Source organism: Martes martes (assembly GCF_963455335.1).
Source record: "Martes martes genome assembly, chromosome: 1".
In the NCBI taxonomy this organism is placed as follows: Eukaryota; Metazoa; Chordata; class Mammalia; order Carnivora; family Mustelidae; genus Martes; species Martes martes.
The window spans coordinates 164586184-164613659 of NC_137888.1; the positions used below are offsets into that span (position 1 = coordinate 164586184).

General features: G+C 36.8%; 1 protein-coding gene across 2 annotated transcripts in view; it reads right to left on the minus strand.

The window, feature by feature from the left end:
* Nucleotides 1-27476, minus strand: part of PPARG (peroxisome proliferator activated receptor gamma) — a 131528-nt gene that overhangs the window by 95073 nt on the left and 8979 nt on the right. The window contains exon 2 of one of the 2 annotated variants that reach the window (XM_080821666.1): nt 13284-13354. The exons of the other annotated variant lie outside the window; for it this stretch is intronic. The gene's annotated coding sequence lies outside the window, so the exon portion shown is untranslated. The remainder of the gene's footprint in view (nt 1-13283; nt 13355-27476) is intronic. 2 annotated transcript variants of the gene reach the window in all.

The following is a 27476-nucleotide window of genomic DNA, read 5'->3' on the forward strand; positions in this document are numbered from 1 at the left end:
CCTTGCTACCTCTTCAGATTATAAATCAAAGGCCTTTCTCAACAGTGCCAAAAAGGCCTTTGTGCCAGCTGTCATCCTACATTCTCTGCTATGGTCTTCATGCTCTTCCGATTTGGACACTTCACTCTCTTTGAAAAATCTTGCCAGGTAAGTCAAAAGAGACAACATCCTTCATTTTACTCAAGCTGCTTGGAATAAACCCCTGAGTGAGAAAGGTAACATCTATTCACAATAAATATTCTGTTCTTTAGGCTTCCCTTTTCTGGACTTCTTACAGAATGCCCAGAGGCCAGGCTCTCAAATTATCTAAATATAAACAAAATGCTTGTTTCCTGACTGAGACCTCATCTGCCAAGATTCCACTCAGACTGCTGATTTATAGGTGGCTCTCTCTTAAGTACAGAAGACTCTAACGGACGTGGTGACACTGCCCGTGGTCAGGGAAGCAGAACAGCTAAAATAAAATCCACAGCACTCCAAAGAGGAAGAAACAAATTGGGGTAAAACATCCAGTTTCCTTCTTTTTTTTTTTAACCACTGAGTACTTTTCACTCTACCTCTTGTATTCTAAATTACATGGTAACCTTTTTGACGTTAACTTACACGTGTGTCATAGTAAACTAGATTCTTTTAAAATAATACTGTGTATTTTGAAAAAAATTAATACAACTAAGGGTTTTGGAGGGGTGAGCCTGGTGGTGGGTAATAAGGGAGGCACGTTTTGCATGGAGCGTTGGGTGTGGTGCATGGGCAATGAATCTTGGAACACTGAGAAAATAAAAAAAAAAACAACTTAAAATTGAACAAACTTTTAAAAAAAGAGTTTATTTATTTGAGACAGAGTGAGAGAGGGAGCACAAGCGGGGTGGAGGGGAAGAGGGAGAGGGAAGCAGATTCCCCACTAAGCAGGGATCCCGATGCAGGGCTCGATCCCAGGACCCCAGGATCATGACCTGAGCCGAACGCAGACACTTAACTGACTGAGTCACCCAGGGGCCCCTGAACAAACATTTAAGGAAGAAATTTTAAAAATCCATTATCCTTTTCCTTCAAGTTCATATTTTCACAGCATGGCTGATTCTACAAGCTATACTACTATCTTGACTCAAACCCAGGATAACTAACTACAGCTTCAGCTGAGCATTCAGTTTTTGGATACTTGGCTGTCTTGTCCAACATTTCAGTTTCTATTCAAGAACCAAAAAGTCATTTATTGAAGTCTGCATTTTTATGCAACCCATGTAAACAAATACTATAAATCTCCAACTCAGAGTAAGGAAGGCCTAAGGGCAATCTACAAACTTGAAGCTTGTTAAGGAAAGGGATAGAAAGACATCTCCAGATCACCAGATCACTGAAGGTGAAGTTGACTAACAGTGAAATGTCAATTCCAGCTCTAATTCTTCATCAGAAAGATAAGACAAATCAGTGACTCCCAAAATAGCCTAAGTAAAATTGATGATATTCTAGAAAGTAGTATAAAATATGTAAAAAACATGTATTTGGGGAAAAATTCCTGTAGTCAATCTTCTCACTTAAGAACACTAACCAATGATGTCTCTGTTGATTTTGTTACAGCTGTTAACTTTTCCACCATACCAGGCATTAAAGTTACAAACGGGTTTGCAGTTCTAGTGGTCTGGAAAAAGTATATGCTGTTTCGCTGAACTACTGTAAATTTAAATCCATTTCCCCTAGTTCTTAGCTTCTTTTGGCAGAATACTTCTAATTAAAAGTGTAATAACTATATTGTCATACTTCGGGGTTTATACAGCTCTATCTGTGGTGAGGAGGTAGTAAGAACTCATAAGGAAGTAACGTATTCTGGTGACATTTTATAACCTTTAGCAAGCCTGGGGACAACTGAAATCACGTGTTTAAGACGGGAAGCGTTACTAATTTGGGATGACTTCTTGTGGCTTTCTTTTTATTACACTAGCATCACTAAATTTTTCAGAAATGGATTTCTGGTTTTTTCCTAAATCACTTTTCCTTCATAACATAAAACACAATTTCCTTTTTCAGAAAAGAAATGTTGTTGGTAAAATTTAAGTTAACAAAAGATGGGAAACTAGGATACTAATTAATTTTTAAGTTACTACAAAAGATAATTTTGAAAAATACTGAGATTTCCATTAACTGTCAGTCAATCCCCCAAGTATAGTTCCTTTTTAACAAGAAATCAACTGAGTAACCAAATGAAAAACAATTAAAATGACACAAAAACAAGGCAGGTACATGACTGTCTTACATATTATGTTTCTGAATTGTCATGGGGGTGACTGATAAGAATCAAAGCAGAGAAAAAAACATGGGAAGAGTATTATAGGAAGCCTGTACTATATTTTGTAATTCAGCTTTCAATCATTTAATAAGTACTGGTTGAGCTGTTACTGTGTAGCAGGCCTTGTGCTCTAAGGACACATCAGAGAACAGGATGCAGTCCTTGTCTTCAAGAGTTTACAGTTAGCAATACACTCAGATATTTTAATACTTTTTAATAGGGGAGAGGAAGATACTTCCAGAAATTTTGACTTGTGGACCTAAAATTCTAAAAATTTCTTTTGTTTTATTTTTGTTATTCCTGCAAATTCTTTTGGTTATAAAGCTATATGACTGCCCTATCTGTGCATAGATCAAGGCTGCCCCATTCTACATGCATAGAAAATTAAGTACTGGAAGGGCCTATAAAGATCAATTGATCTAACTTAACCTAATTTGTCTAACTTATGATGGTGGAAGAGGTCACTTGGCTGCTATGTCTTTATTTTAATAAGCTTTTCTTCCAAGTAAGATATAATGTCAGAAATATCTCTATAGCTAGTGCTTTGATAAACCTATGCTTATCTGACACCTCTCTCTACCTACTGGGTGAGTGATCACATTTAAGCTCATTCTCCTTTCTTCCAAATTTAGTGGAAGCAGTCTTTTCTCTCAGGGTCTGTTTCCCTTTAATGGCTATCTTGAGACCTCACCCCTGCACTTTTCTCTTCTCCACTGGTGTGTTCTCTTCTTAACTTTACTTGACTCCAGAAGACCTGTCCTACTTGCTGGCCAAATTCCCAGTGGTCTGAAATCACTCCCTTCGTTCACATACCACCTGCTAACCCACACAGCTCACTGAAATACCCCTTCCTGCTGCTAGACTTAAACCCTAATCTAAAATGACAGTCTCCTCCTGGTAACTGTTAATGGCATTATTCCTTTCTTCATTCTTCTTGACCTTTCATTGTCATTTTACATTTTATTTCAGTTAAAAAAAAAATATGTGAGCTTGGGAGTCAGAAAGATCTCCATTTCAATACAGATTTCACCCTGTGCTGGCAGTGTGCCCTCAGCCAAGTCACAGACCCAGCTAACTTTACTTTATATGCCTGTAAAAAGGGATAATCCTAATTCCTACTTTATAGAGTAATTTTGAGGACTAAGTAAGATTATATATGTCAACTTATTACCGTAATGCCAGGTACCTAAGAGATATTAAGTGTTGTTTTCCTTTCCTTTTCATAAAACTCTCTTCGTTTGGCATCGATGATCCCAGTCTGTCCTCTCTCTCATCATTCAAACTTAACCTGTGTGTGGGTTCTGCAGACCTCAGCTTCCCTCTATGACAAAGACACTCAAATCAACAGACTACTTCCACTGCCTGAAACGAGGCTCATCCCCTATCTTTACACATCTCTCTGGGATATTTCTTAGATATCCCACCTTCACTTCAAATTGAAAAAGTCTAAAAGCAAGTGCATCTTTCTTCCCCCAGAGGAGTCCCTCTTCTCTATTTCTTTTAAAATCTTATCTCTCTGTATATCAGCCAAAAGTTCATCTTTGACCCTTTTGTCTTTCATCATCTTCATTTCTTATTTAGCCACCAAATCTTAGAAGTTATCAAAATATCTTTCACCTGTCCCTTCCACCGAGAGCTTCTGTCTTACTTCTTCCCTATTTCTAAATCAAGTTCCCAATGCTTCCTAGACAAAGTCCAGTTTCCTCAGTCCAACATTTGTGCCCTGCCAAATCTAGCCCCTTTGCTCCGTATGTGTACTTCCCACTGATTCTCCAGTATAGCATGCCCCCCAATATCTTGACCTTCCTACCCCATGAGGCTCCTCATGTTTACAATTTCCAGCTTCTTCCTTCTCACGTATCCATATTCTTACTTCCAGGTGGAAGTAAGTTGTTAGGAAACAACAACGCACTATTCCAGCTCTGCCTCTGAATATTTTATTCCACAAATTTTTACTCCATGTTTTTCCTCAATCACAGATTGCCCGGTTCTGTTATTTAATTCTTTCATGTGGTATGTGTAGGTAATGTCTTTGAAACAAGACTGTAAGCAAGGACTATCTCATCTCTGTTTTATCTAGAAGAGTGCTGCATATATAAAAGTAGTTCAATAAATAACTTGTTTAATAAATAATACATATAAGGGCACTTGGGTGGCTCAGTTAAGTGTCTGCTTTCAGCTCAAGTCGTGATCCTGGAGTCCAGGGATCAAGCCCTGAGTCGGGCTCCCTGCTCAGCAGAGAGTTTGCTTCTCTCTCTGCTTCTGCCCCTCCCCCTGTGTGTGTGTTCTCTCTCTTAAACAGAGAAATACAATCTTCCAAAAACTAAATAAATAAGGGGTCCCTGGGTGGCTCAGTCATTGAGCGCCTGCCTTTGGCTCAGTCATGATCCCAGGGTCCTGGGATCGAGCCCCACATCAGGCTCCCTGCTGAGCAGGGAGCCTGCTTCTCCTTCTCCCTCTGCCCCTGCTTGTGCTCCCTCTCTCGCACTGTCTCCCTCTGTCAAATAAATAAATAAAATCTTAAGAAAAAATGCATACATACATAAATCTCAGGATAAATAACTGTCCTACACTGGGGAGGGCATGTGCTATGGTGAGTGCTGTGAATTATGTAAGACTGATGGATCACAGACCTGCACCCCTGAAACAAAAATATATTATATGTTACTAAAAAACAAACAAACAAAAAACCTGTCCTAGCCCTAACTTGGAAGCCCTGCTTCAGATGCAACTGAACACTGAAAGTCTATCACTAGTCTGTGAATTGAATTATGCAGGTAAAAGGTAGCTGATGAGGTACTTATGCACTTTTATGCATGGGTTTACAACATGTGCAAAAAGAAAAATGCTGTGTAAATGTTAAATCTATAAAATCATAAATGCATATACATGTCACAGAAATTCTTTTTATTTATTTATTTGACAGAGATCACAATCAGGCAGAGAGGCAGGCAGAGAGAGAGAGAGAGGGAAACAGGCTACCTGCTGAGCAGAGAGCCTGATGCTCCAGGCTCTATCCCAGGACCCTAGGATCATGACCTGAGCCCAAGGCAGAGGCTTAACCCACTGAGCCACCCAGGTGTTCATGTCACAGAAATTCTTTTAAAGTAATTCAGTTTTGTACAAGCTTTGCATTTCTATTTGGTAAATTTAAAAATAACATTTAGGCAAGACTGCTAATAATACTATGTCTAGTTAGCAGAAATAAAAGTATATGTGCATTATTTAATTTCAATTACATTATCATTTCATTACTTGCATAATATTTGCTAAGAATTTTGTTAAGCACTAGGGATAGCCCAAAGATGGTCTCTGCTCTCAAGAAGCTCACTCCTAAAACTGACTATAAAATCTGTTACAGTATGATACAGTAATTGGTATATTCCAGCCATGAACCGAACGCTGTGACGGAACACTGAGCAGTCTGGTGTGGCTGAACTCTAATATTTGTGGCAGCCAACGGAGAGGACACGCTGAGGGGGTAGGCTGAGGCTGACCACAAAGATTCTAATGCTCCTTGAAAGAAGGGTGAAATGTAAACAAACAGCATTAGAAAGATAACTGTCAACTTGGGAGGGTGAAATGCAAAGAGTAAAGTGTTGAGTCAGATAACTTGCCATTACTCAGGTGAGAAATTAGGATAATCTGAACTAAATCAACATCAATGGAAATAAAAAGGTTGGAAAAGCAAAACTAGAGTAGCAGCAATCAGTAGATCTATACATAGGAAGATTTTTCCCCCACCACATTTGCAACTGGGGAGCAGAAGTGTATAAAAAAGCATTCTTCTTAGATACTTACTTGCTGTTGTTATTACTTTTATTTCAAATTTGGTTGGATAAAAATAGTTAGTCCATATATTGAGAACACAACTTGGCAGCATTTTTTATAACTTTCATGTTTTTCTTAAGGTTGAAAGTCAAGTCCCTCCAACACACTCCCGCCACCAACACATCCGAGGTCAGTTGTTCTTTAAAAGGATGTAAACTTAAAGGCAGTTAGTCTATTTTGTCAGACACAGAGGTACTACATTTTTAGAAGTGTGACTGCTTCTAGCAAGCACTTTTTCTGGTAAAATGTGGTAGAATACAGATCTGTTATGTGCCACCCTTTTCATATTGGTACTTAAAAATAAAATTTAGGGGTGCCTGGGTGGCTCAGTGGGTTAAAGCCTCTGCCTTCAGCTCAGGTCATGATCCCAGGGTCCTGGGATCGAGCTCCACATCAGGCTCTCTGCTCAGCGGGGAGCCTGCTTCCTTCTCTCTCTGCCTGCCTCTCTGCCTACTTATGATCTCTCTCTGTCAAATAAATAAATAAAATCTTTAAAAAAAATAAAATAAAATTTAAAAAACAAACTAAAACAATGAAGAGGCTTAAAGTTTTTCTTGAACAAAGGTATTTTAAAACTATATTGAATAGTTGCAGAAATTCTTTAAACTCCTATCACACAGAGAAGCATTTACTCTTTAAAATAAAATTATTTTAGGGACGCCTGGGTGGCTCAGTTGGTTGGGCCTCTGCCTTCAGCTCGGGTCGTGATCCCAGGGTCCTGGGATCGGGTCCCACATCGGGCTCCTTGCTCAGCGGGGAGCCTGCTTCTCTCGCTGCCTCTGCCTGCCTCTCTGCCTGCTTGTGTGTACTCTCTCTCTGACAAGTAAATAAATAAAATCTTTAAAAAATAAATAAATAAAATAAAATTATTTTATTATTTCTTATTATGTGGCAATATATTATTATGAGGTCTGAAATTGAAATAACTAAATGCAGAAACATCTCAATAATTTCAACAAATAGCTCCTGCTACTGAATGGGCCCCAGCAGGGAGGACAACCAAGTATGTTCCTATAAATCCTTAAATTACAGAAAACACATAATCATCATTAAGGAAAGAAATAGCAGCAGGTCAAAAGGCAAAAACCGCATTCTGTTCCACTTTAACTGGTAATAAGTACAGATTAAGGAATGAAGATGTGCACCAACCACACATCTTCAAAAAAAAAAAAAAATTAGTATGTGCTAGGAAACAATCATCCTGGTGGCAAAATGTAATTCTTGTGTAGTATTACAGTGTAAGGGAGTGACTTGCACTCAAATCCCACCCTTTTAAAAAATGACCTGGGGGGCGCCTGGGTGGCTCAGTGGGTTAAAGCCTCTACCTTCAGCTCAGGTCATGATCCCAGCGTTCTGGGATCGAGCCCCGCATCGGGCTCTCTGCTCAGCAGGGAGCCTGCTTCCTCCCTTCTCTCTCTGCCTGCCTCTCTGCCTACTTGTGATCTGTCAAATAAATAAATAAAAAATCTTAAAAAAAAAAAATGATCTGGATTTGGTCACTGAGTGGTGTGCTGATTAGGGTGTCCTGGTAGCTCTTAGGTTGAGTGGGATGGAATAAGTTACCTGTCCTCTGCCTATTTTGATTTCATTTGGAAAAGATAAAAATTTAAGGCAAGAATTATAGTCATCCCTTAAAGACATATAATTCTGTAAGAATTTTCTAAGCCCTTTATATATCTGATCTTACTTGATCCTCACAATAAACATCTCCCACTTAATAGATAAGGAAATTGAGGTCCCAAGTTTTTAAGAAATTGCCAATTAACAGAAGAGGAAAGATTACAACCCGGGTGTCCCGACTCTCAAAACGATGATATTCTCTGGAATGACACAGTTAGGGTTCTTCTAAAGTATAACCAGAGATCAGTGTTGGTAAAAAGTTGAGTATTAAACTTCGCTACAGCAGTAGGAAAAATCATCTTCATTGTATGTATGTAATTACTATAACACTTGCTGAATGATACACCTTATATTTCCAGTGAAAGCAACAACAAAAAAATGTTTCATGATCTTGTAGTTATGCTAGATTTCTCTGGATACTCAAAATAGATTGCTAAAAAACATCAGTTCTTCTCAATTATATTTATACGTCAATAGTCACTTCTGGACACAAAAGTGCTCTCAATTTTACGACACTATCTGGAAGAAGTTCAACAACACATTGTTAATACTCTACTCCTACAAAATAATTTTAAAGCTCCATGGGAATTTAGATTTGCACAAGTTATTAGGATGTGACCTTTCCCTTAGATTTCTTATTTTAGGATTGACTTAACATTGTATTTCCCCAGTGGGAGCTGTTGTACTTCCTTCGCAGATAAGAAAAATAGCAATCGCAAATTATAGTGAGTAAACTTAGGAAAACATATATTTCTGTGATGCAGAAGAAACCAAAATCATAAAAGGAGCCTGCACGGCGTATTCCTTGAGTTTGAGAGGAAAGCCATGTGGCTTGCTGACAAAAGAAAACAAAACTCATGCCATTATGGTATTTCCCTGAAATTTATACTTAATTGTTTTTTGTCCCAGCTACCAAGTCTTATGACTTTTAAAGATTATTAAAGATGTTTACGTCACTAAATTTCCTATGTCCTGTCTACTGAGAGTATAAAAGGTTAAAAATATCAAACTTTTAGTAATTTAAATTATTTCAGATCACAGGATCTGGATTGAAGGACAAGGAGTTCATCAGTATAAAGAAAAAAATTGAGCAACCGAGTTGCTTCACTTTATGTTTCATGGAATAATAATGGCTTCTAATGACTGACCTCTTACATGATACTGTGGTAAAATTTATGCACATTATTTGTAACATATGAGTTGTTGAAAGTATCCAGATAATCAAGAATTTTTTTTTAAAGGCAAAGAATACTGTGGAAGGGGAGATGATGAAGACATGTATGTTTTTTTCCTAACTAGGTGCCAAAATCAATGATTGTATATGGTTTTAGTTGATGGAAATATTAATTGGAAATATTGTTTTTTTGTTTTTTTTTGTGCAGTAGGTTTTATTAAAATTACTTGAGAACACGGCTTCATTTGATTTATTACTCAAGAATCTCAAATAATCAAACCTACGATGCATTCTAAAGTTTAATTCAGAGTCTCTATACCACAGAAGCTTCACTTTCAGGCTTAATTTTTAAGAATTTAACTCTCAACATTTTACAGCTGTGCCTAACATTTTTAAGTAAAGATAGTACCCACTGTGGTTGACATACATTTTTTTCACAAAATATTGTATAATTTAGACAAAGCTAGGTTCTAAAACATTGTTTTGAATGAAACGGAATTTAGAAATCATTTAATACAATCCCTTAATTACACAGACATTGAGGGTCAAGGGATAACAATGTATCAAATCTTATATAGACATATAAAAATATGTGTGTATGCTTATCAAGAACTGGAAGGCAATTTGTAGAATAGTTTGAAAAATAATATTAAGATTATAGATAATTTTTTTCTTTAAATGATCTGTATCATTATTACATTTTTATTTGATATAAAAAATACAGTAAACTGTATTGCAGTTAAAACCTATAATCTCTACTTCATGTCAGTTACTATGACACTTAACCCTCAAATGAAGATTTAGGATGAAAAGCAAAGACAAGGGGTGCCTGGGTGGCTTGGTCAGTTAAGCATCTGCCTTTGGCTCAGGTCACGATTCCAGGGTCCTGGGATCAAGCCCTGCATCAAGCCCAGCATCGGGCTGCCTGCTCGGTGGAGAGCCTGCTTCTCCCTCTCCCTGCCTGCCACTCTGCCTACTTGTTCTCTCTCTCTGTCAAGTAAATGAATAAAGTCTTTAAAAAAAGGAAAGAAAAGACAATCACCCCTAATCTTTTTCCTGTTCACTGTAATACATTTTAAACATGTAATTTTGTTTCTTAAAATTTTCTCTATATCGTTATTCTAAAACGACCATTCCCTTCAAATATTCAAACCACAAATGACTTAAAAGAATTTCATGCAAAGTGAAACAAACCCAATAATCAAAACTCCCCCAAAGCAAAAGTAATTTGTCCTCGTTCCTCATTTTATTTCTAAATGGACCACCTACCGCCTTTTAGGTTTTACAACCAAACATTATCTACGTTCCAATCCTGAAGCCCTGCATTTGTACACAGCAGTATAGCTCGGCAGAGAGTTCATTTACAGAGGGCAGGACTGAACTTTGCATGTGAGCACATACAGAAAACGATAAAGATCGTTGTGTCCTATTAGTAATTTACAGAATTGTGATTTGCTCCACCCAGTACACCTCTAATTGAATTCCTCAGCCATAAAATCATGGGGACCAAACAAGTTCAGATATCTTTTATCTAAGCCCTTTTTTTCTCCCTTAACATCAGTTAACATATTTCTTATGGGGCTTTTCTTCTTTTTATAGATTCATTTGTCTTAGTTATAAATTAACCCCACAACCAACTCTCTGTACGACCCAGCTCTACCGTGTCCTGTGTACTAGGCTTCTTTTTACATGCACAATTGATGATAGAGGGGCCATTTAAACAGCCCGTTGCTAAATGATGCCCAGGGAATCATCTCTTGATTAATAACAAAATAAAAAAATTCCTCAGGATAAAAGCTCTTGAGCAGAGATTCTCCTCACAGCTGGACACCCTGGCAAAGAAGTGGAAGGCTAACTGCTGGAAACTTCCATTATTTCTTTTTTGCTTTTCAGAAAAATTGTGGTACAATATATACAACATAAAAATTTACCATGTTAACCACTTTCAAATGTACAGTTCAGTGGCACTGAGTACATTCACACATTGTTCAACCAGCACCACCACCCACCATCTCCAGAACTTTTTCAGCTTTCCAAACTAAAACCCAGTCCCCATGAAAACTAGCTCCCCATCCGTCCGTCCTCCCAGCCCCTGCCAGCCACCATGCTGCCTGCTGTCTCTAGGAATTTCACTGCTCTAGGTACAAACTTCTGTTTTTTCTTGTTTCCCTTGAACTGTGTAAAACAGTGTAGTTCATGAAACTGGTTGAACACACAGCTGCAAAAAATAAAAAACTTGGGATGCCTGGGTGGCTCAGTTGGTTGGAAGACTGCCTTCGGCTCAGGTCATGATCCCAGAGCCCCGGGATCGAGTCCGGCATTGGGCTCCCAGCTCCATGGGGAGTCTGCTTCTCCCTCTGACCTTCTCCTTGCTCATGCTCTCTCTCACTCTCTCTCTCTCAAATAAATAAATAAAATCTTTTAAAAAAATAAAAATAATAAAAAATAAAAAACTTCATAGAGGAATTCCTAATACTTAGCATTTCATTTTTACGCCCAAATGCTTGGATTCAGACCAAACACTCATGTTTGGATGCCAAAGTATATACCGGCCCCTTACTTTGTCTATCAAGAAGCTGGTCTTTTGATTTGAAATGGCTTCGGGTTTTTCTAAAGTTACACTGATTTTCTAAGCAAACTTAATGCTGCTGTTGATTTTCTTTAAGAATCAAAGTTCCCTTAGTAGCACTTGTACTCACTGAATTCCCAGACATTTTACCTAAAAACAGTAATCTTCCCTCATTTTCACCATTCAACTATAAGATTTCTACTTCCCCTAATTCTAAGTTCAGATGTTGCCTTGGGTAATGAAGATTGGTGGGCCAAGAGATTATTAATGAGATCTGAACAGTCTCACAGTTTGGGTTTGAAAATTCAAATCAGACCTTGATCATCACCAACTAAAAACCTGCTAAGAGATGGTTCCGGAGGAGGCAGAGCCTCATGGAATTTCCCACACACAGGCCTTCTAGGGGACTGGAAGTAACTGGCTGAAATATTAAGTGGAGACTAAACTTGTGGAGGTAGGGACTGCAGTGTATATGGCTAGGATTAAGAAACACAACTCAAAGAGTACCCTTGATGAAAAGAATGCCCCTGCTTCTCTGTTTTAAGATGTGCAGACAAACAGAAACTCGCCCTATAAATCAATGAAAATCTAATGAAAATGATAATTTAGGGACTCCACTGGGACTTTTAAAGAACTTTTTATTTCAAAATAATTTAAGGGTTACAGAAAAGTTGCAAAGACAGAACGCTCCCATGTACCCCTCACTTGGCTTCTCTGGCTGTTGACCTATTACAACCACAGTACAATGATCAAAACTAATAAATTAACATTGGCACAATATTATAATCTACTTTCTTTGGACTTCATCAGTTTTTCCACTAATGCCCTTTCTCAGTTCTGGGATCCAATCCAGGATCCCACATTGCGTTTAGCTGCCATGTCTTCTTATTCTCCTCTAAATCTAGGGTAGTTCCTCAGTCTTTTTCTTTTTTAACAGCTATACTGAAGTATAATTAATATACAAAAACTGCATATATTTAACTGCACATTTATTTATTGATTCAGTCATTTATCTATATCAGTGTGGAATCATGTATATGTATTTTATTTGGGGAGTTATAATCCAATACTATAGTCATTTATTTTATTGCTCAAATTCTTTCAGCTTTGGCCACTGGGAACTGGAAAAATGTGAGCAATAAAATAAATAACTGTAGTATCATATTTTAACTCTCCAAATAAAAAAAAAATCTGTATTATTATTGGATATTGAAACTACTTTCTCCTTTGTGAGCAAGGATCATGGTTGCAGGGCTTAGAGGGAACCAGGCAAGGTATTTTTATTTTTATCTCAATTTAATTGTAAGTATCATAGGAACCTAAAACAATATACTTGTACTTGAGACTTAATTTTAAGGATCTAAGTTATTTTTCAACTTCTAGGTCACTCTCTTATCTTTGTTTTGTCTTACACAAATACATTATTATGTTCTCCTTCAACTGACTGGTAAATTACACAGTAGAAAGTATTCTGATAGCCAAAATAAGCTCTCTAAGAAATTTTACAACAAAATACTATGAAGAATTTGCATGTTCTTTTAAAACGATGATTTAAAATACCAATGTAGGGGACGCCTGGGTGGCTCAGTTGGTTAAGCAGCTGCCTTCGGCTCGGGTCATGATCCCAGCGTCCTGGGATCGAGTCCCACATCGGGCTCCTTGCTTGGCAGGGAGCCTGCTTCTCCCTCTGCCTATGCTCGCTCACTCTCTCTCCCTCTCTCTCTCTGACAAATAAATAAATAAAATCTTAAAAAAAAAATAAAATAAAATACCAATTTAGTAAAATAAATTCTGCATTTACCTACCGTGAAAGGGTGACTCTTGTTTGAGAAAATGGCCTTCTTATATATTGGCTTAGAGTTGGCGTCTTTCAAATCTGAACAATTAAAAAAAAAAAAAAAAACATTTGATATACACGTACTCAAAATTTTTAGACAACCTAGGCTGCCAAAACGTAAGGAAAAAATAAATTCATTTTTTCTATTAGATTTCATCTGGAATGTTTGTTTTCCCTTATTTTAATATTCTCTAGAAGTAACCAACAGACTACCAGCTGTAAATCACACAGGGCTGGAGAATCTTCTTAAAGAGACATGTATTAGGTTTACTTTACCTACTTTCCTACTCTGTCACTGATCATGAGTTAAGGTTCTTTATCTCATCCATCTTTTATGTCAAATTAATAATGACACCTACATTACTGGACAGACTTCAGAAAAACTAGATCTTAAAAAGATTAATGATCTCAAAAGACAGGTGTTTGCTAAAAGTTTTACATAGCAAATATGCTATTATTAAAATACATAACCTCATTCTAGATGGCACATGGCTATTAGGCCTAAAGTAAAAGTATAGTCATGTATCACAACCATTTAGGGACAGTAGACGTAGCACATTCCATGTGGAGATTTTTAAAAGGAAGACCCAGAGAGCAAAGTATTCAAGTAAATGTGCCAAAGGTCTCAGGATTCATATCCTTGGCTCTTACGAAGGTCTCAGGGATCTGAGAATAGCTGTACATTCCATAAAGACAAAACAGCATCTAGTGCCAAAAGCCTTATCATCAAGGCCTTAATAGCCCTAACTTCCAGACCCAATGAACTGCACAATCTAACCTATACAAAATTCCAATTTTTTTTCTTTTTTAATTCTACACCTTTGCAAACTTGGAACTTGCAAAAACTATCCTATTACCTGATATATAACATCAAAGTAGTGGATTATGAGTATAAAATGTTTTCCCATTTTGTTATTTCTAACATGAAAGAATATAAACTGTAGCCAATGAATTTTTTTTTCTGCTTCTCTAGCATTATTTAGTACTTCTCTTAACACAGACTCAACACTAATAATAAAGTAATTATTTGTTTTCAGAACGGGACATATTCTCCTATAGAAAACTCTGACTCGTCAGTATTTTAGACCGTTAAGTTTTGTTTTCTGACTGATTACCAACCTGTATCAGACCAATTTACATAAATGCTCTCTCATTTGTTAGTCAAAAAGGAAAGGAATATCCATACCAAAACTATTCATTGCATATAATATGTATAACACATGAGGAACAACCTTTATCTCTAATGGATTATCACTTTGAGGTTTGTTTTTTTTTAACATTTAATTAAACTAAAAAGGGCTTAAGTATATGGGAGGAAAAAGGAAAGAATATTAATAAAGAAAAACGGGAACAAAATCTCTATCTGAAAAAATTAAAGAATGCTGACTCCAAGTTAAGAGTAAATCATACTAGCTTTCCTTGATACTGGTCCCAATTTCCCTTTGAAATACATATGTGTTCATTAAAAACAAGAAAAAAGTAAAGATAAGTATTCTTAGCTCGTGGTCCTAAGAGTTGGATCAAAGAGAAAACTGGGCTGGCTCCTGCAGATTTCAGAGACAGAGGGGATTCTATAATCTTTCCCCAAACCCTTCCTATAACTAAGATCAGTAATCTCCTTTCTGTACCTGCTCAGAATTGCACTGTACCACAAATAGAAGGAGCAGTTTCCAAACATTAGCTACAGTAGAGAAGAAAGAAGAGCGCTTCTGGGGGTAATGTATACCAAGGATTCTTTCACATTCTCCATCCGGTCAGTTAAACATAGCTTGGTTTATATTCATTAGATTATGCATCCTTCTACTCATCCCCATTCGCCAATTGTGGCTTCTTTCAAATCTGAACCCCTGACATTTCAACACAACCCACATGAGACAGGGGCAGTTCATACCTACTCATCCAACTTTTTATGTTCTGCTAAAAGTCGTCTCTCAGATGTAAGTAGATAATAATGCAGACCAAGAAGCAATTTACTCAAACTAATTTGTCTGAAATGGTAGAAGTGGCAAAAGTTGCCTTAAGAAATAGAAAAATAATTAGCAATGAAAGCCACCGAAAACTTATCAAAAAATTACTTCCCAAAAAGCTCTGGGCCTAGATAATTTTCTAGATTATTTTTTTCTAACTTTCAAGGAAGAGATAATTTTCTTGCTACAAAATTGTTTATGAATAGAAAAAAATACAGCAACCGATTTTTCAAAAGTAGCATGATATTGATGTTAAAACCTAACAGAAAATGAAGAGAAAAATACCGGTTCTACTTAGTAATATTGATTTAAAGTTATAAATAAAACGCTAATGAACAAATTCAACCATATACTGGAAGAACAAACCACCATAATCAGGTTGGATTTACTTCAGGCAGAGATTTACCTCCAGAATATTTATTAAATAACGTGTCAGAGCACTAGGTCAAGTTTTAAAAGAAACCAGATGATTATCTCAAACAACGCAAAAAAAGACTCAACAAAATGCAACAGCCATTCTTGACATTGTTCCTTTAGAACACTAAGAAACTTTAATAACAGAAATATTTATCTCACTCAAACTTACAACCAATATCATCTTATTTGCTAAATACTACAGCAGCGTTTCCCAAAATGTTTTGTAGATAACTAGTTCCTTAAGACTTTCCAACAGAGAGGTTTCCACCATAAAGCAAATTTGCTCACATTATTCCTTTTTTGGAGATTAATAAGGTACATAAGCATTGTATATACTCTGTGGGCCCAACACCTAAAACAAAAATCAACAATAACACTGGGTGTTATACGCAAACAATGGACTGTGGAACACTACACCAAAACCTAATGATGTACTGTAGGGTGACTAATAAAAAAAAATCTGCCTTAACTCAATTTGAAAATGTGTCTTCACTTCCTATTATTTCACTCCTCAACCCACTTTACTGTGGTTTTTGCCCACCTTTCTACTGACACTAAGGCAAAATTTATACACTGTTTCCTTCTTGCTAAGTCCTTTAGACTTTTCTCGATTTTCACTCTATTTATCCAAAGCTATGCTGATAAATGTTTAACAAGTGGTTCTCCTTACAGGTGAAAATGCCCCGATTTGCAGTGTTTGCCAGTTTCTGTGGTGTCAATACTCCCCCCAGGATTGAGCAGAGGCTACTGATGTGACGTCACAGAGCGCTGGGGTGGGCAGCGCTGGAGCAGGGGCTCAGGCCACATTGCGTTTCTACCATTCAGACACAATCGACAGGAACACAACAATGTAAAACAATTAGGAAGTGATGTCTGAGGTGTGTTTATTGCCTTTGTTTTCGTTTGTTTTTTTTCTTAACATAACTTGTTTAATTGCAAGTATACACCATTGTATTTTACTTTTTTATTTTATTTATTTATTTATTATTTTTTTAACCATTGTATTTTAAATAATGACTGTGGATAATAATGGGCTCTCAGAAACCCTGAAAATTTTAATAGCTCACTTTCACAAGCCGGTCTGAGCTGGCTTTGGCACACTGGTCTTCTGCAGTGTTTGGTATTTTGTCCATCCTTTACCACTGAAATGGTCTCCTTCTTTATTTGCCTGGAGACCAGTTTCTCCTAGTTCTTATCCTGTCACATGACCACAATTTCAGCGCCTCTTCTTGGTACCTCTTCTTTCTGAGCTCTTCTATCTTACGTGTCCTGAAAGTTCCTTCCTGGTTCACTCTTACCCATAAAATCTGCTTGCTTATAGCTCACAAATTTTTATCGGCAACTACAACTATTCTCGCAAGTGTTCTAATTCTGCATTTCCAACTTTTTTTCGGACACCCCTACCTGTGGTTCTTCGGGAACCTCAAACTCAACACCACCCAAGCTGACTACCCATCTTCCCCCACTAAAGAAGGAAAGACACACAACTCAACACATAATTGGGCTGCTCCTCATTCCCTGCAAGATTAAAAGGAATTCTATTCTCCACTCAGGTCCCTCAAAACATGTTATAGAACATTCAGTTCATAATAACAAGTAACCCTTCTCATATCCCCTTTCCCTACATCTCTTCAATATTTTTCATATACCACACTCTCCAAAATGTCTCCTTCACCCAAACCCCTCACTAAACATTTTCTCTATTCCCAGCCTAGTAAATTTATCATCTCTCCCTCTTCCTCCCCTTTTCAGCACTTTATCATGTCCTCCAGCTTTTCACATTCAAGTCCGTTTCTACTTATTCTCCAGCACTTCCTCACAAAAACTATGAAATGACCTCGTAAGATCAACTTTTCTAAGGGTAAGGGAAGACGGTGTTGTATTATCAAAAGAAGATTCTCTTTGGTGGATTGGGGGAAAGTGGAAGTATATGAACACACTCAAATGACTAATTTTTAATCCCATCAAACTAAATTTCTCACTATCCTCCCCCCTAAACAGCTGATGGATTCCATGAGAGGCCAGACTCAAGACGGGCCAATTGTATCCTTCCCTAGATTTTTACACTAGCCATACAAAATTTGCTACTGAACTTACCTCTTTATCCTGGGATGACCAAAAAAAAAAAAAAAAAAAAAAAGAAAGAAAGAAAGAAAGAAAAGAAAAGAAAAAAAAAGAGGCTAGATTTTGATTAAGAGGAATCTAAGAGGGAGAGAAAAATGGAACTGAACAATCTCTTAACAGTGGTTGTTTTAAGTGATGGTGGAATTACTGAATATAAGTTAAAGATTTGGTGACATGATTTACCTTATCACAAGTAACAAGAATAAGTACTTCCAGTTTCTTAGCACTTACAAGACACATAAACTGATGCAGTGGACCTGAACAACTTAAAGTTTAGATCTAATCCATGGTTACACCTGAATATGGTTATACTTCTGTAGATCTAACTGTTATGTGTGGGATGGTGGTAGCAGTGTTGGTAGAGTGTAAACATCTCTTTCTCTGGCAAGTTAAATACTGCAAAATTAGGCTTTTGTTAAAGAGTGTGAGACAGGGTGGCTGTATTCAAACTGCCTGAGTTCAAATCCTCATTTTACCACCTGGAAGGTTATTTTTGCCTCTCTGTGCTTATTTCTCCATCTGCAAAAGAGAGATAATAGTGTGTACTTTCTATGGTTGTTTGAAGAATAAAATGAGATAATGTAGGCGATGCTTAAAATAGAGCCTGATAAGTACTCAACAAATATTAAATATTACTATCAATAGCTAGATTACTTTTTTGGTGCTTCAGATAATTAAAGAACAGTCCTTTAGAAGGATAGTTAAATGACATTTTGGCGAAAGATTTAAGCTGTGGAGTAAAGGGTAGACTGAACAGAGAGAAAGCATTCTCTAAACATGAAATCATATGGTTACATTTATAAATCAATTATAAACTAAATTATCCTAGTGGCAATATTACTCCAAAAAGTCATGATAGCTATTTAGGATTAGAAGTAGAATGAGAGGGGCGCCTGGGTTAAAGCCTCTGCCTTCGGCTCCGGTCATGATCTCAGGGTCCTGGGATAGAGCCCCACATCGGGCTCTCTGCTCCGCAGGGAGCCTGCTTCCTCCTCTCTCTCTGCCTGCCTCTCTGCCTACTTGTGATCTCTGTCTGTCAAATAAATAAATAAATAATCTTAAAAAAAAAAAAAAAGAAGTAGAATGAGACAGTAGATTTGAAATAAAAAAACGACAATCATTCATTGAGCATCTGATACTTGTTAGCAGTGTTCTGGGCACCGAGCATAAAGAATGAACAAAACAGACAAAAGTTCCAGCTCTTGTGTAATGGCATATATGAAGACATAATAAATGTGGATGAACTAGAGAGTATTATGCTGAGTGAAATAAGTCAATCAAAGAAAGACAATTATCATATGATCTCTCTGATATGAGGAATCTGAGAGGCAGGGCAGGGGGTTGTGGGGGGGGGCAGGGAGGGGAAAAATGAAACAAGATGGGATCAGGAGGGAGATGAACCATAAGAGACTCTTAATCTCATGAAACAAACTGAGTGTTGCTGGGGGGTTGGGAGGTAGGGAGAAGGAGGTTGGGTTATGGACATTGGGGAGGGTATGCACTATGGTGAGTGCTGGGAAGTGTGTAAGCCTGAATATTCACAGACCTGTACTCCTGGGGCTAATAATACATTATATGTTAATAAAAATAATTAAAGAAAAAAAAGGATGAAGGATCATGTGATATATCTGGTATAGCTGACATTTGGAAAAAAGAGATGAAACTAAGGTTGTTAGAGACAAATAGGAGTTACCTCAACAAGCTACTATGTTTTACTCAATTTACAAATCAAGGTCCATTGAACCCCTTCTCCCAGTGTGAAGATTAGTGATTCAAAAATCTTTTATAAAACCCATTGGAGTCCATTTATAAGTGATAACCAATTTCATTTCACTTCAGAAAGAGCAACATAAACATGTTCATAAACATGAACATTTTGTTCATGTTAAATTCAGAGAATGTCCCTACTTCATCATTTGACTAGTAGATAAAAGTACATTTAATTTCCATATTAGAGACCCAACCAAAGAGAGAGATATTAGGAATTGGGAAACAGAAAGAAAAACGGAAAACAGCCATCGAGGGAGAGGAACAGAGACAGAAAAAAAAGAAGAAAAAAAGAGACAGAATGTAAGAAACACCAAAAATGAGGGAGGTGAGGAGGAGAGGGGCAATGGGAAAGAGGAAGTTAGAAGAAGAGCTAGAGCAGGAACTGAGGGTACAGCCAGGAGACCTCGAAAATCCAGATTAGTCATGGGTAATAACTTTTTACATTTAAGCTCATCTATTCATTTTGGATATAAGCATCAGAAGTCATCATTATTGGTATTTTATATACTGTACAGAAATTAAGAAACCACCAAAGTTTTTACATTGGTAATTACATACAAATTCTACCTTTAGGAGACTATCTCTGCTTTTATATAAACTCCTATTTTCCCTACTTTGGTACCTATGCTCATATAATTTTTCTACTCGAAGTGCTTTGTCCACCATAACTCCACATTCAATGAACAATACTCAATAAATATTTACTGAGAACCCACAACATATCAGATACTGTTCTAGATACAATTTAAATTTTTATACATATTTTAGTGAAAATGGGCTATTTTAACAAAATATTCTAATAGACTTGAAGAAAAATGATTTTTCTTCTTCTGCAGCCAAACTTTTTCTACTGATACCATAACCACTAAAAAATTCTTATGACTATAATGTCCCTTACTTAAAAGCACTTCAGAATTTTCCCCAAAATCCAGTGAGAATATCACTCCTGTGGGAGTCAGTCCTCTGGATCCTCCAAAGTGCAATTAATCTGTGAAAATTCCAGCTACTAAATGTTAACAATAACAGTTGGAAGACTGTAATAACTAAATAAAAACGTTGAATAATAAAAGTTATTTGAACTTTCACCCAGAGCAAAATGGAATACTGAAGACATTACCAAAATGGGTAGTCAGGGCTGGTCTTGTTCAATCACAGCAATACATCACAGGAGGAAGAACAAACGATTTTAAGATCAGCAATGTGACTGTGATTTAGATAACTCGCTTCTGTAGATATTGCATTACTTGTAAAACACATCACTTGGAAGAGGAACTTACCACAAATATTAAAGATGGAGTTAAATGATGGCTGAGAACCCATCAGAACCGTATTTTCTTTAAAAAGAACTATGGGGGGGGGGCCTGGGTGGCTCAGTCGTTAAGTGTCTGCCTTCAGCTCAGGTCATGATCCCAGGGTTCTGGGATGGAGTCCTGCATTGGGCTCCCTGCTCATCAGGAAGCCTGCTTCTCTCTCTCCCACTCCCCCTACTTGTGTTCCCTCTCTCCCTGTCTCTCTCTCTGTCAAATAATAAAAATAAAATCTTAAAAAAAAAAAAAAAGAACTATGGAACCAACCGTACAGATATGCTTAAAATTGAACGTGCATTCAAATTTAGGGAAATGTAATTACGGGTCCTGACGAAAATGTCCAGACACTTAGCAGACACTGGTTTTCCAATACGGTCAATAGCAAAAGAAATAAGTCTGTGAAGTTAATATTACAGACTAGGGAATTGCTATGGTATCACCCTATAAAACGTCTAGTTCATTTGTCCTATCAGACAAGACTCCTTGACTGACGGCCATTCAAATTCCGCATGAATGTCTCTACTGACAAAGTATCCGCTTCCTCACAAGGCAGCCTTCCCAACTGCAGCAACTGGAATCCTTTCCTCACGCTGAGCGGAAGCATGCCTCCCTTTAATTTCTAGCAATCCTGTGACAAAGAGCTGTCTATGACACAGGAAGCTCCATAAGGGAAGGGACCTGTCTGTCTTGCTTACTGCAACAGTCCCAGTGGCTAGCACAGTGTGTGACACATAGTAAACATGCCATAAAAATGAGTCCGTGGCTGAGGACTGCCCCACAGGACTCAGTCACAAAGTCCAGTCCATTTGTTCTTTAGGGCAGCGGTGCTCTAAATCGGAGGTGAAGGAACTTTTTAATCCATTGTGGCTACTTCAGTAGAATGCAAAATGATGGGCTTGCACGTTATGACAATATAAAATTTTTAATGTGTATCCTCCAATTTGCACTTACCTTGTACCAAGCCAGAAACGGAGGGTTTATGAGCAGATCGGTCTCATTTTCTCTACCTCTTTGTTCCTACAGGCCCTCCTCATTTTATGTCCAGATGTTGCGATAGCCTCCTGTTTTCCCTGCACACTACTGCCGAATTAATCTCCTGATTAAATCATCTCACTCTTTTTCTCAAGACCTGGAATCTCACCACTCCTTATAAGATAAAACCCACACTCCTTTGCCTGCATTCCAGACCCTTTCTCATCTGACCTAAAATCTCTGTCTCCAGCCATATTTCTCCTACTCACATACACGTGCTACATTCACTTCAAATGCATCGATCTCGGCAGAGTTTCCCTCAATCCGTGCTTACGCACTCTTCCAGGCTTTGTTTTCTTACACTGGAAATTCCTTTCCCCTCCTTTTAGGCTGCCTCAAACCCTAAACTTTTTGTTTTGTTGTTGTTGTTTTATAGGGCAAAATTCACAGAACACAAAATTAACTATTTTAAAGTGCACAACTCAGTGGTATTAAGCACATTCTTCAAGCTGTGCAACCAGCACCTCTATCTAGTTCCAAAACATTTTAATCACCTCAAAAGGAAATCCTGTACCCATTAAGCAGTCCCTCCCCTTTCCCCCTTCCCCCCAGGCCCTAGCAACGACTAATCTGCTTTCTTTCTCTATGGATTTGCCTATTCTGGATATTTCATATTAAAGGAATCATACTTTAGTTCCCTTCTTTGTTTCTTTTTCTGTATATTTTTTAGGTTTATTCCCCCCACCATGAGGTTACACTCTCAATCTCCTAACTTCTCAAGTCTAGTTTAAACCCTCCCTTCTGTACTGGTTTTTTCAGGGTATACCGTCCACTCCACACTGACCCACCATTCTGTGAATTTTTGTTGCATTTGTTTTCTGTCTTATTTTATTTTCTAGCTCTTAATCATGTAAGTTCTATGTTTGAATTTTACCCCATTTTGATTCATGTAGATTATAATCTCCTTCTTCCTGTCTCCCTTTGTGCCTAGAACATAGTTGAACATGTGTGCAATCCACTGTGTTCAGCCATATACAAATGAATAACAAAATGAGGAAACTGAAGTCTGGATCGTTAATGAGAGAAGGCTTCAAACCCATTTCAGTTCTTCATCTTTCATTTTATCAGGCTCTACCCTCCCTACCATTTTGCTTCTCTCTGGTATTGTATCTGTCGGGCCCTTCTTTGCCCTAGTGGGAGGTGAACGGGTGTGGTTGCAGAAGGATAATGGCAGGCTGCCAAAAGCTGGATAGGGTGCAAATTCCCTGCATTGATCTTTGGCTATGAGACTCCTATCTTCCTTCAACATCCACAGATGAAGGACTGAGGAGAAGAGGGGGTGGGCAGAGATGTCACAAGGCCATATAAGAAAAGGTTCCTCTATTTGCTTTTCTTTTATATGTAAATCAGTTTCTTTGGCATTTTGATTTAAAGTTGCTCATAAACCCCTATCTGCCTTGTGAAAGGAGATTAACTGTTAAATAATGATGATGATAGTACTTGTGATTCATATAGGAAATAGAGTAATTAAATTATTTTGTATATTATAAACAAATTAATAGGCCAAAACTTGACGGTGCTTAATCTAATACTTCACGAAATGTCTGGAAAGGAACCTGTTTATTTTATGCCTGAGTAATAAGTCTAAATGACATTTTCTATTGTACATTATTATGAGCTTTTCTCCAGTTGTAGTACTAAATAGAATCTGTTACAGTTGCCGTTGGAAGCCTCCAAACAGGAATGTAAAACAGTGCTCTGGCCCTTAGGCCATTTAAAACCTGTTTTTCTGACCACAACAACTAAAAGATCCAACATAGAATGCTGAAGTCTCTAATTAACATTTTTTCCCCCTTTTCATATTCCATTTTGCCCGCTTTAGAATAGTAAAATGGAAATCTCTTCTGGCATTAATTTCAAATCATTATGTATCATTAAAAATGTTAAATAAAATACAAATTAACATTTTATTTAATTTTTTTAAGACTTTCTTTTCTTTCTTTTTTTTTTTTTTTAAGATTTTATTTATTTATTTGACAGACAGAGATAACAAGCAGGCAGAGAGGCAGGCAGAGAGAGAGGAAGCAGGCTCCCTGAGGAGCAGAGAGCCCGACGCAGGGCTCGATCCCAGGATGACCTGAGCCGAAAGCAGAGGCTTTAACCCACTGAGCCACCCAGGCGCCCCACAAATTAACATTTTGGAGAGTAACTGAGGGAATTCCTTTGATATGTAGAGAATAGTAGCACTGAGAATCCCATACAAGTGACCCTAAAAAAGCATAAACTTGTCCTCAGTATCAAATCAAGTTTATAATTATTTATAAAGTACTTTGAATGCACCCAGCCCCCCGGGCTACAGGCTATGAATTAGGGAAATTAAGTTTAGAAGTATTTATAAAGCACTGATAATACACCCAGTTCCCTACACTACAGACCATGAATTAGGGAAGGTATGTAGTACATACCTATATAAGAGGAATAAGAACTACAACATCATTTCTGTCCTCTGAATTAACAATTTTGCTTGGTACACAGAATTTGTGCAGAAAAATTATAAGACATGACAGCAAAGAATCAGCAAATAAAATGTGTAATCCAGAATATGGAACACATTAAATCACATTTCAGGGTAGATCTGCCTTCTATTGTTTTACTTCAACTGAGATTAAAATTAGTTTGCATTTTCTGAATTCGAAAGCTGGTGGCCAGTATAAATATTTTACACATGTGTTGTATGACAAAGGAAATCAACCTCACCTTTAAAAACTTCATGTGCATAATAAAGACAAATTAATTGTGTGTCTGTATGGTGCTCTGTCAGGATCCTAGATTGTTCCAGTAGACACAGTGAATTACACAGAATGAATCATGTGCATGGCCTAAAGACGCACACCAAACCAATATGCTGTGTTAACCTGCTTAGTTATTTTCTCAGCTTTTATTGAGCTGTGGTAATTTGCCTCCCTAGTGCTAGATGCTGGTTTACCGACCCAGTGTGGTGTGCTCTCAAGACTGAGAAGTATTAGTCCGACCCTCTGGCCATGCTTCCAAGTAGGCAGATTTTCCTTCCTATGTAAGAATATCTAGTATTGAAAAGCAAGCAGTCATTCATTAAATGTCTGTGGAGTTTGTGAAATTGAATAAACTATAGTAAAATCTGCAAAATTGGAGAATTTTGGTTATATCTGAAGTAAACCCCACTCTACTTTGCCATGTCAGTCTACATATGAATGGATTAACTGTACTTCACATGAATTCCTTCAAAGTGTATTCGTCTCATGATTCCCCAAACTGTCACATGGTTCAGAACTTACTTTTAAGTGGTCAATAAAATATTTTCTGTTACTGTAACATCAGAATTAAAATGGGAGACAATTTGTATGTGAATATGGAATTTGGAAATAGCTGTAATAAGTAATTTGACCAAAGGAGGCACATTTGAAATAATATCTGGATCTCCTTTTACTCAAATATTATATTCTAAATATGTAAAATTTCTTCACAGGCTTTTAAAGAAAAGTAGCTAACTTTATTTGCCAGGGGTAAAAAGAGTGTTGTTGGTTTGTTTTTGTTTTTGTTTTTGTTTTTGTTTTAATTTTAACCAGATAGTCCCAATGAACTTCGTTTTATATTTCTATTAAGTATAAATAATATTTTGGAAATGGGGTTACAAATTCACTTGCATAGTTCACATTTACATATAGTCACTGTGAGAACATAAAATAAATAATCCTTCTGCAAAGTAAATAATCACTTTGTCCTTTGGATTTTCAATAATAGTAATACCTTATTAACAAAGATGCACTCTACCTCCTTTGTTAGTAAATTTGTTACTGAGAGAGACACAAAGTAATGTAATATAACATTATACATAACACACAATATACACATATAACTTAAAATAATATAGTAATAAGGGATCCAGGAAAAATATTCAAGGATGCAGGTTCTCCCCTATTCACAACCAACTCAAAGATAGCCACCAACTCTGTGTTGGTCCAGCAATGCTGTCTTGTCACAGGGGAAGGGCCAAAACTGTGGCCTTCTCTTAGATATCACCTCTCCCACTACTCTTCTTGTTAAATCTGGTTAACAATAATTGTAAACTCCAGGGGAGATGGAATTTGTTCATTGCTTTATACTTCTTCTCTAAAATAGTCTTGGCACAAAGGAGGAGCTCAATAGATATTTGTTGAACAAATCAGTCTTCATTAAAAAGGACCTTCTTCTCAATTTGTCCTTGGAGGTATCATCACATGAAATCTGTGTCTTACCCACAAATTCCAAGGCTATAAACTGAATTTTGTTGGCTGAGGTCTGCCTAGGGCTGTATTGAGGACTAAATCAGCAGAAATGGAGGAGGCAGAAAGAAGACAGAAATATTCAATATCCCTGACAAAAAATTTCTAGCAGTTTTTAAAACTCTGTTTTCATTCAGATAATGGTTATTCTAAAAACATCAAGCTGATATAAACTTCTCAAAAGAATTTCCAAAGAAAGTGACAAGAAAAATGTAACCTGTGATCTGGGTCAAAGGCAAAACCACTTAATTTTCCCTTTGGGATTTCTTGAACAATGCAACAGAAAAAAGGAAAAATTAATTAATTCAAAGGTTACTGCTTCGCTTATGTGTGTGTGTGCGCACATATGTATATATAAATATGTATTTCTCTGTGTATGTATATTTACATAATATATTAAATATATGTTATATATTAAAAATATGCCTTTTACAGTGTTCACTCAGAAGTCTGACTAGAGTTTTAGAAACCTGAATTCCCTTGCTATCAATAACTACCTTAACATGGAATCATTTATTTTTATAAAAAAAAAATAGACATACATATTTTTTAGGAAAAAAATTTTAAAAGGGTGGCTTTAAATCAAAATAATTCCAGAAACTATTTTTTAAAAGCTCTGTTTGTCAGTGTACGCTAAAGATCAAATAGGGAGTGTAGGCCCAAAGAAATAAACAAAATCAAATCTGATGTATGAATGAGAAAATTAAGAGACTGTAACAGAGATGAGGTTATTTTTCTCCTCCCCGATAGAGGTTAGTCAAACAAAGAGTATAGAGAAGTCCAATATGTGAAATAAAATTAAGTATGAAATAAAATTGGGTATAACCAAAAAGAATTCATGTGGTACCTTACGTTATCATCAATGGCTTTCAGGAAATAGGTAGAGGATTCTCAATGTTTAATCAACTCTTTGTCTTGATTTTTACTAATCAGAATTATAGACATACTAAAAAACAGAAAAGCTATAAAGATGTGTTTTTAGTTTCAGAAATAATTTTATATTACTGGCTGAACTTTGGGAAAGAGAGAAAAATATAAAAATTTTTAAAAAGCCCTCCATAATCTCACCACTTAATATAACTATCATAAGTTTTAGATATTCCTTCCCTTCCGGACTTTTTCATATACATATATTTATAAAAGTTTGCAATCAATAGTGCACATACACTTTTATGCTACTTCTTTAGTTAATATTTTTCAGATTTATTACCATTTCTAAATTGTCACTAATGATTATATGATATTCCACCTAGTAATCATACCATATTTTACTTAACTGTTCTCTGGTTATTGAATATTAAAG